The 9,835-nt window shown below is 51.0% G+C and overlaps 1 non-coding gene and 1 pseudogene across 1 annotated transcript; both read left to right on the forward strand.

The window, feature by feature from the left end:
* Window positions 1-3,664: 3,664 nt before the first annotated feature.
* LOC149517405 (18S ribosomal RNA) lies at window positions 3,665-5,477 on the forward strand (annotated as a pseudogene).
* A 274-nt stretch (window positions 5,478-5,751) lies between these two features.
* LOC149517406 (5.8S ribosomal RNA) lies at window positions 5,752-5,907 on the forward strand. The gene has a single exon (XR_016344578.1). It is a non-coding gene; the product is annotated as a 5.8S ribosomal RNA (ribosomal RNA).
* The last annotated feature ends 3,928 nt before the right edge of the window (window positions 5,908-9,835 follow it).

A 9,835-nucleotide genomic window follows, 5' to 3' on the forward strand; every position in this document is an offset into this window, starting at 1 on the left:
GTGGAAAAGATTTTGTGACCATTTGAAAAAAGTGTCCCCATTTAAGACACTTGAATGGCTACTGGCAGCAAACCTATAAAATCTCAAATGCTCTTTAAGGGGGTGTGAGTTCTCGAGGTTTGATGAGGGATAGGGGGCCAATATAAGGGCCAAATACTAGCACCCATCACACATCATGTGCGCACACCCCCCGGCTTTCCCAATCGTCGGAACACCCAATGTCGTCGGTCAGGTTCTCCGACGATGCTCCAGTGATGGTGCCCCAGGCAAAAAAAATGTGACACCAGCACATGCCCGAGCCCAGCATGTGCACCGTGGCTCAAAATTAAACTTTGGCCAAGTCCTTGACCATCAATGGCACATGATGGCGCATGGTGATGGCACATGCGTCGACCATCATCGGCACAGGCTGCCCTTTGGTACGGGCACTTGCCTCGACCGCCATCGGTACAAGCTGGGCCCTGGTGCGGACGATTGCCTCAATCGCCATCGGCACATGCCGGCTCTTAGTGCGAGAGGTTGCCTCGACCACCATCGATACAGGATGGCCCTTGGTACAGGCAGTTGCCTCGACCACCATCGACAGAAGATGGCCTCTGGTACGGGCGGTTACCTTGAACACCAACGGCATGTGCCGGGCCTTACTGCGGGCGGTTGCCTCGAGCATCATCGGCACTAGCCGACCTTTGGTACGGGCGGTTGCCTCGACCACCATCGGCACAAGATGGCCCCTGGTGTGGGCAGTTACATCGAACACCATCGACACATACTAAGCCTTGGTGCGGGGGGTTACTTCGACCACCATCGGCACATGCTGGGCCTTGGTGCGAGCGGTTGCCTCAAGCACCATCGACATGAGCCAACCCTTGGAGCGGGCTCGTACCTCAACCATAATCGGTAGAAGATGGCCCTTGGTCCAGACGGTTGCCTCGACCACCATTGGCACAAGCTGACCCTTGGTGCAAGCGGTTACCTCGACCACCATCGACACAAGATGGCCCCTGGTGTGAGTAGTTACATCGAACACCATCGACACATGCTGGGCCTTGGTGCTAGTAGTTACCTTGACCACCCCCGGCACATGCTGGGCCTTGGTGCGAAAGGTTGCCTCGAGCACCATCAACACAAGCTGACCCTTGGTGCAGGCTCTCGCCTCGACCACCATCGAGAGAAGATGGCCCCTGGTGCAGGCGGTTGCATCGAACACCATCGACCAAAGATGGTCGTTGGTGTGGGCAGTTACCTCGACCACCATTGGCACAAACCGGCCCTTGGTGTGGGCTCTTGCCTCAACCACCATCGATAGAAGATGGCCCCTAGTGCGAGCGGTTGCATTGAACACCATTGGCACATGCTGGCCCTTGGTGTGGGCGGTTGCCTCGAACACCATCGGCACGTGCTGGGCCTTGGTGTAGGCTGTTACCTTGACCACCATCGACAGAAGATGCCCCTTGGTGCGGGTGGTTGCCTCGAGCACCATCGGCACAAGCTGGCCCTTGGTGCTGGTGGTTACCTCGAACACCATCGGCACGTGCTGGTGCCACGTCCTGGGCGGGTGGGCCAGGCACATCAGGTGCACTAGTAGTTGAGACAGAGGTTGAAGCCCGCAACCAGGCACACTAACAGGTATTTACGTGCAAGGCCTAGGAGACGAGGTCAGAATGCCCGCCCAGCTTGCAAGCCAGCCCGTGAGGCCAAGGCCTGGCATTTAGGCTGCCTGCACCACATCCAGAAGGGCCCAAGGTGCTAGACACGTAAGGGAAGCTTCTAGAAGCATGCAGGATCAGCAGGAGCCTCCTACCAGATTTGGTTAACCTAAAAATCAGGAGTTAGAATCCTGATTGATTGTAATTTGTGTAATCCCATGATTTTAACCTTTATTCTAGTGATATTGCCATTAAGTGTAGCTGGAGCCTCAACTATAAATAGAGGGCTGCCTCACCCTCATTTGTATACCATCAAACACTTATGTTTCAGTGAATATACAGCATATTCCAGCATTCTGCCTTGTTATCATGTTTCTCTTTAACTTGCATAATCAGCCCTTCCCATTGTTCTAGTGCTCGCACGCTTGTGTTTTAGGCTGACTTAAGCATAAAGGAGGAGATTCCAAGCCTAAGGTCGCACGAATTCTGAGTCTAAGGTCGGAGCCTGTGACACTGGGCCTTGGTGCAGGCGGTACCCTCGACCACCATAGGCAGAAGATGGCCCTTGGTGTGGGCTCTTGCCTCGACCACCATTGGTACATGTCAGGCCTTGGTGTGGGCACATGTCTCGAGCTGGTGCGGGGGGTTGCCTCGACCACCATCGACACACGCTGGCCCTTGGTATGAGCAGTTACATGGACCACCATTGACACGCGCTGGCCCTTGGTGTGGGCACATGCCCCAACCATCATCGGCACCTGCTCACCATTGGTGTGGGATATGCTTGTTTGGAAAAGGTGTCCCCATTTCAGACACTTTAACGTCTATTGGTAGCATATCTATAAAATTTCTAATGCTCTTTAGGGGGTGGTGGTCTGGCACCCCCTCTCGCCCCCACGGGGGGAATAGGAGCGTGATGGGCCTCCCATTACGTACACCCAGGGTAACGTCCCTTGAGCGAAATACAGGGCGTGCATGCCTTTTAGCTGTTTTGTCCGGTGACTAGTTGTTTCGGTGACCGATAGGTGCCTATGGCCTCTACTGGTTGGCATGCATGGGAGAAAGGTGAGCTGAGCTGGAGCCCGTACACGTGGCGGATGCTGCCCTAGACCCCAGACCAAGTCCTTGAATTTGGCAATGGCTCCTTGGGGTGGTGCGAGCAGATGTCGCAGTTGCAGGCTTGGCCCGGCCAGGTCTCTCGGTATTTGACGGTCTCTCAGTCTCTTCTCGTCGACTACAAAAATTTGTAGGCCTCAACGAGGTCGTGCACACAGTCGATGCTGCCTAAGACCCCAGGAACAAGTCCCTGAATCGGGCAACATCCCCTTGGGGTGGTGTTAGCGAAGCTCACGCGTGCGGTCTCAATCGGGCCAAGCATTGGTGGTGTCGCTTTGTTGTTGCATGTCGGAAGGCAGAGGCAGTCTCATAGCCCTTGCTCATGTTTTTCTCATGCCAAGTGGTTGTGGTGTGGCCTCACACATCGTTTTCTCTGCTCGCTCATTGAGTAATCAATCAGGTGGGTTGTAAACCGACGTGCGTGGATGCTGCCACTTGTATACAATGGGCATATAAGTGGTGCTATGTTTGTGCGTGTGGGTAGGCTCCGTGCTCTATGCATCAAACTGTCGACCCGTCATCCTCTTCAATCTCTCCCCATGCGGTTGTCATACCCAGGCGGCGAGATTGGGATCCTGTGTTGCATACCTGAATCAATGGAAACCGGATGTCTTGCCATCCCTCATCTGTTTCGTGTCCCGAGGGGCCACGGGTCAGATGCCAATCGTGGCCCGTGTCCCAAGTGTGCCACCCAATCTTCCATGGCTGTATTGGTGCACCAACGTTCGATCGTGCTCTCGGATATGGAATGTTTAGCGGGCGTGAGCTCTCGGCCCCCGTTCGTCCGATGCTACGCATTTCACGTGCTTGACACGCACGACGCTTGCGTTCAGCGTCGAGGTCTCACCGTCGCTCGATTGGTGCGTTGAGGCCCATGCGGTGCCAACGTCTTAAAGGAATGCTACCTGGTTGATCCTGCCAGTAGTCATATGCTTGTCTCAAAGATTAAGCCATACATGTGTAAGTATGAACTAATTCAGACTGTGAAACTACGAATGACTCATTAAATCAGTTATAGTTTGTTTGATGGTATCTACTACTTGGATAATCGTAGTAATCCTAGAGCTCATACATGCAACAAAACTTGACTTCTGGAAGGGATACATTTATTAGATAAAAGGTCAACAAGGGCTATGCCCGATACTCTGATGATTCATGATAACTTGATGAATCGCACGACCTTTGTGCCGACGACGCATCATTTAAATTTTTTCCCTATCAACTTTCGATGGTAGGATAGTGGCCTACTATAGTGGTGACTGGTGACGGGTGACGGAGAATTAGGGTTTCGATTCCAAAGAGGGAGCCTGAGAAATGGCTACCACATCCAAGGAAGGTAGCAGGCGTACAAATTAGCTAATCCTGACACGAGGAGATAGTGACAATAAATAACAATACCGGGCTCCATGAGTCTAGTAATTGGAATGAGTACAATCTAAATCCCTTAACGAAGATCCATTGGAGGGTAAGTCTGGTGCCAGCAACCGCGGTAATTCCAGCTCCAATAGCGTATATTTAAGTTGTTGTAGTTAAAAAGCTCGTAGTTGGAACTAGGGTTGGGTTGTCCGGTCAGCCTCATGGTGAGCGCCGATCTACTCGTCCTTACTACTAACGATGCACTCCTAGACTTAATTGCTCGGGTTCTTTCGACGCAGTTACTTTGAAGAAATTAGAGTGCTCAAAGCAGGCCTATGCTTGTATACATTAGTATGGGATAACATCATTGGATTTTGGTCTTATTATGTTGGCCTTCGGGATCGGAGTAATGATTAATAGGGACAGTCGGGGGCATTCGTATTTCATAGTCAGAGGTGAAATTCTTGGATTTATGAAAAATGAACAACTGCGAAAGCATTTGCCGATGATGTTTTCATTAATCAATAACGAAAGTTGAGGGCTCGAAGACGATCAGATATCGTCCTCATCTCAACCATAAACGATGTCGACTAGGGATCGGTGGATGTTACTTTTAGGACTCCGCCTGCACCTTATGAGAAATCAAAGTCTTTAGGTTTCGAGAGGAGTATGGTCGCAAGGCTAAAACTTAAAGGAATTGATGAAAGGGCACCACCAGGAGTGGAGCCTATGGCTTAATTTGACTCAACACGGGGAAACTTACTAGGTCCAGACATAGTAAGGATTGACAAACTGGGAGCTCTTTCTTGATACTATGGGTGGTGGTGCATGGTCGTTCTTAGTTGGTGGAGTGATTTGTCTGGTTAATTTCATTAACAAATGAGACCTCAGCTTGCTAACTAGCTACGCGGAGGTGATCTTTCGTGGCTAGCTTCTTAGAGGGACTAGGGCCACTTAGGCTAAGGAAGTTTGAGGCAATAATAGGTCTGTGATGCCCTTAGATGTTCTGGGCCACACGCATGCTACACTGATGTATTCAACGAGTCTATAGCCTTGGCCGATAGGCTCGGGTAATCTTTGAAATTTCATCGTGATGGGGATAGATCATTGCAATTATTGGTCTTCAACGAGGAATTCCTAGTAAGTGCGAGTCATCAGCTCATGTTGACTACGTCCCTGCCCTTTGTACACACCGCCCATCGCTCTTACTGATTGAATGGTCTGGTGAAATGTTCAGATTGTGGCTACGTGGACGATCTGCCACCCACGATGTCACGAGAAGTCCACTGAACCTTATCATTTAGAGGAAGGAAAAGTCGTAACAAGGTTTTCATAGGTGAACCTACAGAAGGATCATTATCGAAACCCCGCTCGACGGAAGACTCACGGACGCGTTAACGAAACATCGAGGGGGTGAGGGTGCCCCCGCACCCCGAGCCCCCCGGCCTCGGGTGGGCATGACGGTCACTCCGTCAACGATTGGCGTCATCTCGCTCACCATTCAACAACGAACCCCCGCTGCAAATTGCGCCAAGGAATCGAAACGAAAACAAAGCGCGCTCGCCGTCGCCATCGCATTCGTGATGCATGCACAGGCAGCATCGTGACTCCTTTTGTCATGAAAAAACTAAATGACTCTCGACAATGGATATCTCAACTCTCGCATTGATGAAGAACGTAGCGAAATGTGATACTTGGTGTGAATTACAGTATGCCATGAACCATCGAGTCTTTGAATGCAAGTTGCACCCTAAGCCATTAGGCTGAGGGCACGCCTGCCTGGGTGTCATGCACCATCGCCCCCTTTTCGACCCCCCACCTATCGAGCTTCGAGGGAAGGAGGTAGGCGGAAGATGGCCTCCCACGATCCCGTGGGTCATGGTTGACCCAAAAGTAAGTCCCCAGCAACGACAGCACTATGACCGTCAGTGGTAGAGCTCCTGGTGTGCCTCGTTCCCAGTGACGCACGCTCGTTGTCACCCGAACCCCTTCGGACCCCCCGCATCGCTCGATCGATGCTTGTGTCACGACCCCAAGTCAGGCGGGATCACCCGCTGAGTTTAAGCATATCAATAAGTGGAGGAAAAGAAACTTACCAGGATTCCCCTAGTAACGGCGAGCGAATCGAGAAAAGCCCAGCTTGAGAATTGGGCACCCTCAGTGTCCAAATTTTAGTCTGGAGAAGCGTCCTCAGTGGCAAACCGGGCCCAAGTCCCCTGAAAAGGGGCACCAGAGAGGGTGAGAGCCCTGTTGTGGCCGAAACCTATCACACCACGAGGTACTGTCCGTGAGTCGAGGTACTATCCGTAAGTCGGGTTGTTTGGGAATGCAACCCTAATCAGGTGGTAAATTCTATCCAAGGTTGAATACGGGCGAGAGATCGATAATGAACAAAGTACCGTAAGGGAGAGATGAAAAGGACTTTGAAAAGAGAGTCAAAGAGTGCCTGAAATTATCAGAAGGGAAGCAGATGGGGGTCGGTGATGCGCTCCGATCGGATGTGGAACGGCGAGTGTCGGTCCACCGATCAGCTCGGGGCGTGGATTGACGGGGGTCGCAATGGCGGCCCAAGCCCAGGCTTTCGATGTGCTGGTGGAGATGTCATCGCCATGATCGTGGAACGTAGCATGCACCATCTCGACAGTCTTACAAGTAACGAGCTCACTGGTAAGCTCTTCCATCCGCTGGCGCATGGCCTCCATGCCATCGCGCAAGGTCCACACTTCAGCCTCCAAGGTCTGGTTCTTTTTGGTGAACACGTCCAAGCCTTTGTTGAGAGCAGCTTCTAGCTCACTTTGGATCTCCTCCCCCATGGAGTCTAGTGATGCAATGTGAGTCTCTACTTCCTTAAGCTTCTCCCCCATGTCGCCTACGGTCACCTCCACCTTGGCTAGCCTACCGTCCATGGTAGACCAGATATCTCTAGAACCGGCTTTCTTGCCTCTTCCCCGGCCATGCTCCTGGGCCTCTAGTTGTTGGCTAGCAACATCGCTTTGGGATGCCATCTCCCCAATCACGATCTAACATACACAACATAAACACGCAAAATCGAACTTGCTCTGATACCAACTGTCACGGGCTCTGACCTTAGACTCAGAATCCGTGCGGCCTTAGGCTTGTAATCTCCTCCTTTTTGCCTAAGTCAGCCTAAAACATAAGCGTGCGGGCACTAGAACAATGGGAAAAGCTAATTACGCAAGTTAAAGAGAAACAGGATAAGAAGACAGAATTCTTGAAATGCTCTTGTATTCACTGAAACAGAAGTGTTTGATGGTGTACAAATAAGGGTGGAGCAGCCCTCTATTTATAGTTAAGGCTCCAGCAACAACTTAATGGCATATCCCTAGAATAAAGGCTAAAATCATGGGATTACAATCAATCAAGATGCTAACTCCTGATTTTCAGGGTCAACCAAATCTGCCAGGATGCTCCTGCCTATTTCTAGAAGCTTCCCTTGTGTGTCCAACACCTTGGGCCCTTCTGGATGTGATGCGGGCAGCTTGTATGCTAGGCCTTGGTCTCACGGGCTGGCCTGCAAGTCGGGCAGACATTCTAAGCTCGTTTGCTAGGCTTTGTGCACAGATACCCGTCAGCACGCCTGGTCTGCGGGCCTCAACCTCTGGCTCGCATGCTGGTCAACCTCTGACACAGGGGGGACCCGACCAATCCCCGGCTTGCGCATCCTGCCCCTCGGCTGGCTGAGCGCCCGCATGCTCGTTTCGTGGGTTGACTTAGGCATACGGAGTTCATTCCTAGTCTAAGCATATGGAGTTCATTCCCAGTGTAAGATCGAATCGAACCGAGGGTTGCAGGTGCAGATGCTGGGCTCGGGCATGTACTGGTGCTGCATTTTTTTTCGCTCGGAGCACCATCGCTGGAGAACCTGACCGACAGCATTGGGGTTCCGAGGATTGGGGGGTGCGGGGGTGTGCGCACATGATGTGCGATGGGTGCTAGTACTTGGCCCTTATATTGGCCCCCTATCCCTCATCAAACCTCGAGAACTCACACCCTCTTAAAGAGCATTTGAGATTTTACAGGTTTGCTGCCAGTAGCCACTAAAATGTCTGAAATGAGGACACTTTTTTCAAATGGTCACAAAATGCTGTACATTTCGAGTTTTTAGCTGAATTTTTTTATGCATGCCAACAAAAATAAAGGATCACGTCTACCAAGTTTGGGGCCAAAACTCCTTCTGAAAAAATTTTAAAAAAATCTTGAACCGTAAAAAGTTTTGAAAATCATGAAAAATAAAAAACGCGTCGTCTTGCCATGAAACTTCACATGAAGGCTTAAGGGACCATTGTATTAATTTACAAGCCATAAAAATCGCATTGGCACGGCAAAGATATGAAGATGTGTCGGAACCCACCTACCACCCTATCGATCCATAGCTTGTGCAACCCGCCCCTCTGGCCGGCGTAGGCATACGGAGTTCGTTCCCAGTCTTAGATCAGCCCGGACTGAGGGTTATAGTAGTAGGATCGGCAGCACGCAAGGGGGGACCCGACCGATCCCCGACTTGTGCATCTTGCCCCTCTGGTCGGCTAACCACCCGTACACTCGTTTTGTGGGTCAACTTAGGCATATAGAGTTCATTCCCAGTCTAAGCATACAGAGTTCATTCCCAGTGTAAGATCAGACTGGATCGAGGGTTGCGAGTGTACATGCTGGGCTCAGGCACGTGCTGGTGCCGTATTTTTCTTCGCCCGGGGCACCATCGCCGTAGCATCGTCGGAGAACCTGACCGACCGCATTGGGGTTCTGACTATTGGGGGGCCGAGCGTGTGCGTACATGATGTATGATGGGTGCTGGTACTTGGCCCTTACATTGGTCCCCAATCCCTTATCAAACCTTCAAAACTCACACCCCCTTAAAGAGCATTTGAGATTTTACAAGTTTGCTGCCAGTAGCCATTAAAGTGTCTGAAATAGGGACACTTTTTTCAAATGGTCACAAAATCCTGTACACTTTGAGTTTTTAGCTAAATTTTTTTGTGCATGCCAAAAAAATACAAGGATCATGTCCACGAAGTTTGGGGCCAAAACTCCTTCTGAAAGAATTTTAAAAAAATCCCGAACCGTAAAAAGTTTTGAAAATCGTGAAAAATAGAAAACAAGTCGTCTTGCCATGAAACTTCACATGAAGGCTTAAGGGACCATTGTATTAATTTACAAGCCATAAAAATGGCATTGGCATGGCAAAAATATGAAGATGTGCCAAAACCCACCTACTACCCTATCGATCCACAAGTTGTGCGTCCCGCCCCTCTGGCCGACGTAGTGCCCGCCCGCTCTCTCGTTTCGTCGGTTCGTTTACGCATACGGAGTTTGTTCCCAGTCTCAGATTAGATCGGACCGAAGGTTACGGTAATAGAATTAGTAGCATGCAAGAGGGGACCCGGCCGATCCCTGACTTTTACATCCTGCCCCTCTGGCTGGCTTACAGCCTGCACGCTCGTTCCGTGGGTTGACTTAGGTATACGGAGTTCATTCCCAGTGTAAGCATATGGAGTTTATTCCCAGTGTAAGCATATGGAGTTCATTCCCAGTGTAAGATCAGACTGGACCGAGGGTTACGGGTGCACATGATGGGCTCAGGCATGTACTGGTGTTGCATTTTTTTTTCGCCCGGGGCACCATTGCCAGAGCATCGCCGGAGAACCTGACTGGCGGCATTGGGGCGATTAGGGGGGCGGGGGGGGGGGGGGGTGTGC

Source organism: Durio zibethinus, chromosome 8 (genome assembly GCF_047325235.1).
Source record: "Durio zibethinus cultivar Kanyao isolate XHJ-2024 chromosome 8, ASM4732523v1, whole genome shotgun sequence".
NCBI classification, from domain to species: domain Eukaryota; kingdom Viridiplantae; phylum Streptophyta; class Magnoliopsida; order Malvales; family Malvaceae; genus Durio; species Durio zibethinus.